We start from the raw sequence: 5,612 nt of genomic DNA, 5'->3' as shown, positions 1-5,612 counted from the left end.
AGATAGATAGACAGATAGATAGATAGATAGATAGACAGACAGACATAGATATGGTTGTTGGGTTTTGTTGTTGTTGTTGTTGCTTTTTGAGAGAGAAGGAGTCTTTATCCTAAGGGCTTTTACCAATTCTATTAGAAATACTAAAGAGTGGAGTTGGTAAATGAAGCCATATCATGTACCTGTTTTATGAGTTGAATAAAGTTTCTCAGTGCTTGATTTCTTTTAAACTATTAGGAAAGGGAGTAAAAAGCATTTATTAAGTGATTACAATGGGCCAGATGCTTTATAAATATTATCCTATTTGATGCTTAAGACGAACCTAGGAGGTAGGTGCTATTATTATCCCCATTTCACAATTGGAGAAGCTGAGGCAGACAAAAGTTAAGTGACTTGCCCAGGGTTACACAGCTAGTAAGTGTTGTAGGCTGAATTTGAACTTGGATCTTCCTACCTCTCTGCTTAGTACTCAATCTAGTGGGTCACTTAGCTTCCCCATTAGAAAGGCTGTACCTAAAGCCTACAATTGTACTAAGGCATTGTAACATAGAACTGACCACCACACAAACATGATATGTGAATACCCTAACCACTTGTAACTATCAGTTAGGTAATTATCAATCGAATCCTTTTAGATAAGAAGAGATTTGACTACAGAATTTCAACCATATTTAAACTTTACTCAACTTTCCCCCCACAATTTCAATGTGCTTCCAGCTTCAATTTTGAATGGGTATGATAAAACTATATAAAGTGGAGCTGTTTGCCATTAATCAAGAAAGACAAGTTCAGTCTTTCATAGCACAGTGCATTTCAGTGAGTAATCAATGTTCTCCCTGATCTTGGTGGTTATGGGACAAATCCTTATGACCCAACACGACAGAGACAAATTGGAAGTTGAAAGGGGAGGGGGAGATGTCATGGTCCACTTAGGGTGTGATTGGTAGCAAAGGTCTGAAATATACCATTAGTGAAAAATGACTGATTATTTAAAAAACCTTACCTGCTGTCTTCATGATTCTTTATGCACTCATAAATGCATTCAAGTAAAATTTTATAGTTTTCTTTTCTACTGTTACATGAGATCCAAAGAATTCTGACAATGGCTGACATTTTTTTTCAAATACTAAAAGTGCAATTTGTCATTTCCTGTCTTCTGAAAGAAGTAGGAAGGGAAAACAGAAAAACTCCACCATCTATCTTTTTTTTTTTGCCCCTGAGTTATTTTTAATCTCAATTAGAGATTAAAGGAGCTTATTTTTATGATATATTGAATATTTTTCTATCAGAAGAAATTTTTTAGGTCAGAGACTTTTAGTATATTTCCAAATTGAATAAGGATGGGATTTTATAATATTTATAGAAAAAAGTCAAATGTTATTATATCCAGAATGTTCTTTCTTTCATCTCTACAGGATGATGTCCAAACCATGCTTCAAAATCCATTTCAAATGTCATCTTCTCATGAAGCTTTCCCTAATTTCCAGAAATAATCTTTCCTTTAGTTGATATAATAGTTCTTCATCTTCTTTACACATTTATTATATTCTAATCTGAAATTTATTTCTCTTTGTATTTGTCTTATCTCTAACTATTAAATTATAAGCAACTTGAGGGAAGGGATTTATTTTTCTTTGTTTCTCTTCCAGTATCGAGTATAATTGCATATACTTTGAATATTTTGTTGATTTTTAGTATTCAGTATCATCCTGAAATTTTTTGTGATAGACACATATAATAACTACATGAAAGGTCTTTCCTTATCTCATAGATTGGTAATGATCTTATTTCTCCCACAGTTAACTTTGCATTTATTTATCTGTATACATGTTGCCAACCCCCACCCTCCCACATAAATAGAATGTTAGATCACTGAGGGCAGGAACAGATTTTGACTTTTTTTGTCTTTGGAATCCTAATATCTGGTACATATTGAGTGCCGAATAATTGCTTTATGAAATGAATTGAATTAGAGAGAAAGAATGCTGAAGTTCAGTGGTCCCTAGATCATGGGCCAAGGACTCCTGGAAGTCCTAAGAGTTATCTCAAGGGGTTCAGCAAAACATGCGGTGTGAGTAATTGTTTTGTGTCAGTGATTTTAGATTCCTGATGCTTCATTTCTGACCGACAGGAAAGAAACTTCAAAACGAGTCTTCACACAGATATACGTGGCTGACTCTTTGTTCGTTCCAAATACCTGGCACTATTTGCTCAATCTGTGAATTGTTGGATGCTTTTCTCCACAATGTATGTTTGTGGAAATAGATTTTCTGCATTCATTCCATTGAAGTATGAATAATGGGTAATAAGTTGGGTAATAAGCTGGTTGGGGAGTCTGATCCACTGTCAAGGATCATAGAGATAGAGCTATCAAGTGACCCCGAGGTCTTTTGGTCCAATGCCCTCATTTTACACGTGAAGACACTGAGGCCCAGAGAGATTGAGCAACTTGAACAAGGTCACACAAGGTAGTGTCAGAGGCAATATTTGAACCCAGGTCCCCTGAGTTATCTTTCCTCTCTATCACACTATGTGAACTAGACTCCCAAGGTCCAGAAATTCTAAGAGAACCAGTCATCTTAATAAGTGACCCAGTAAAAGACATAAACTTTTTTTTTTCTTTTTGATGAGGCAGTTGGGGTTAAGTGACTTGCCCAGGGCCAGGCTCATGCAGCCAGGAAGTATCCACTATCTCAGGCTAGATTTGAACTCAGGTCCTTCTGACTCCCAGCCTGGCACTCTATCCACTGCGCCACCTAGCGGCCCCAGCAAACATTTTTGAAAGTCTGAACAAATAGTATAACTAGTATTTGAATAGTTTGCTATATTTCAAACCTTTGAGATTAGCACAATACTAATACAATATAATATAATAATTCATTAGAAATGTTACTGAATTCATTGTAGATTTTTGTTATTCTAAACCTCAATCAGTACATACTATGATACTTTATATTTACACAATTTTAAAAAAAAGTAATTTGTATAGTGCTTTAAATTATGTGGATTACTTGAGGCAGCCTGGCAGTGGATAGAATATTAGGTCTGTAGTCCTGAAGACCTGAATTCAAATTTAGCCTCAGACACCAACTAGCTGTGTGATCCTGGACAAGTCACTTAATCTCAGCCTTAGTTACTTCAGTTTCTTAAAGTTGTTGTGACAACCAAATCAAACAATATTTGTAAAATTGTAGCCTGGCATATAGTAGGTGCTTAATAAATGCCTGTTTTGGGATCAAAGATCACTGCAGATGATGATTGCAGCCACGAAATTAAAAGATGCTTGCTCCTTAGAAGGAAAGCATGGCAAATCTGGACAATATACTGAAAAGCAGAAACAACACCTTACTGACAAAGGTTTGAATAGTCAAAGGTAGGGTCTTTCTAGTAGCATTGTATGGCTGTGAGAGTTGGAAAAGCTGAGTGAAGCAGAATCAGTGCTATTGAATTATGGTGCTGGAAAAGATGTTTGAGACATGGACAGCAAGGAGATAAATCAGTCATTATTTGAAGAAATTAATTCAGGCTATTCACTGGAAATTCAAGTATTACAGCCAAAGCTTAAATACTTTAGTCACATAATAAGAAGATGGGACTCCTTGGAAAAGAGGATGTTGGGAAAGATTGAAAGCTAAAAGAAAAGTGGACTGCAGACAATGAGATGGCTAGATAGTATCTTTTTTTTTTGAAGCAGTGTTAAGTGACTTGCCTAGGGTCATACAGATTGTGTCTAAAGCCAGACTAGAACTCAGATCCTCCTTACTCCAGAGGCAGTGCTCTATCCACTGTGCCACCTAGCTACCCCTGACAGTATCAAGGAAACAATGAGCATGAATTTGGACAGACTATAAGAGGTAGTAGAGGATAGAAGGGCCTGTCCATGAGGGCAAAAAGTGTCAAACGTGACTGAACAACTGAACAACACAAAATGCTTGTTAAAAAATCACTCTTAGACAGCTTTATGGTGCAGGGGATAGAGTGCCAAGCCTGTGTGTATATTTGTATGTGTGTATATAGTGTTTATTTTATGGTCATGTGAATCTCGTCATGACCTTCTTGGTTGCTCCGGATATTTAGGGAAAGATTCTCCCACTTTTTTGGACTGCATGATATCTGATGCAAAGAATGATCCTTACTTTGTCTTTATTTCTATTACAAATTGAGGAAAGCTATAGTTGGGGAGATTTAGGTTAGCTATAATGTAAAGCAGGAATTGGCAATATTTCAGAGGTAGCATTCACTCTAATTCTTTATTCTCCTTAATTTAAGGTTTTTTGTTTCAGCTATATCCGGCCCAATGTACCTATTCCAGGTGGACAGTGGAGCTGGCTGAGGGTTCCAGTCTTTCAAAGTCACATATCTAGTCATAAAGGGCTAGACATGAAGGTCAAGTCAATAGCATAGCTGGTTATGTTGTAGCATTCATGGTGAATTCAGAAAATAGAAGAGTAAAGACGTGTCATCTTTAGTCTGAGAACCTAAAGTTGTACCTCTACAGGACAACATCAGAGACAAGATCTAAAAGGAATATATACCAGCACTCTGTAGAGCAAGAGACCTTAACCTTTTTTTATGCTTTAGACTCCCCTTTGGCAGTGAAATGAAGATTTTTCAGTGCACAAAATAAAATACACAGAATTATGAAGGAAACCAATTATGGTGAAAATAAATACTCAGTTTTTATTCCCCAAGTTCATAGATGAACTGGAATCTATCCACAGACCTCCTGGGAAGGGGTGGAGTTTATGGACACAAGGTTAAAACCCCCTACTTTAGAGCCTAGAGTTTCTTAAAACTTATCACACATAGACAAACACATATTCCCATATTGCCACTGATCCCAAATCACTAGGATATGGGCTTTCAGTGCAGTGATGAGATGGCTTATACCAGTCATTCTATTGAGGGAGACAACATAAACCTAATTAAGCATATACAAATTTTTTGTAAAATAAATTCAAAGCAATTTCTTTTTAGGACAAAGGCAGAGGTATACTGGCAATGTTTGAGAACTGGCTTTCTGAAAAGGTACTGCACATTTTCAAGTTTAATCAGCATTATTAACAATTCATTCATCATTTTCTTAAGTCTAAACAATTAAAAACATGCACTGATTTGCAGTGTTTACTGATTTCTGCAGTGTAAATGCTCGCATTGAATATTTAATAATCAGCTTTCAGATGCTGGTACAAGCCGTTTCTAGTGCACCACTCAGGGAAGGGACCCACAGATATGGGATTTGGAAAACTTCTGGTAGTGTTTCTTGAGCATAGTTTTAAAGGAAACACGGAATTCTAAGAAATAGAGGTAGGGTGGGAGTGTATTTTAGATGTGGGGGTGATTCAATTCAATTTAATAAACATTGTTAAGCACCTATTATGTACTATGTTAAACTATAGGGATAAAAATAAGAAAAAGAAAGACAGTCCCTGCTTACAATTTAACAAGGGAAGACAATATAGAAAAGAATGTAGAAAATTGGTGGGGGGTTGGGGGAGCCACAGGCCTGGGGACATTGAGGTTTAATGGAGTCCAACCAAGCAAAGTCATTGATGGAAAAAGAAATTACCTGAAAGTTAAATTAAGTCATTTCTCCTCCCAGATTTTCCACTTAA

The sequence above is a fragment of the Phascolarctos cinereus genome, unplaced genomic scaffold, assembly GCF_003287225.1.
Source record: "Phascolarctos cinereus isolate Bilbo 61053 unplaced genomic scaffold, phaCin_HiC Scaffold_726;HRSCAF=1367, whole genome shotgun sequence".
NCBI lineage: Eukaryota > Metazoa > Chordata > Mammalia > Diprotodontia > Phascolarctidae > Phascolarctos > Phascolarctos cinereus.
This window is presented reverse-complemented; position numbering follows the sequence as displayed.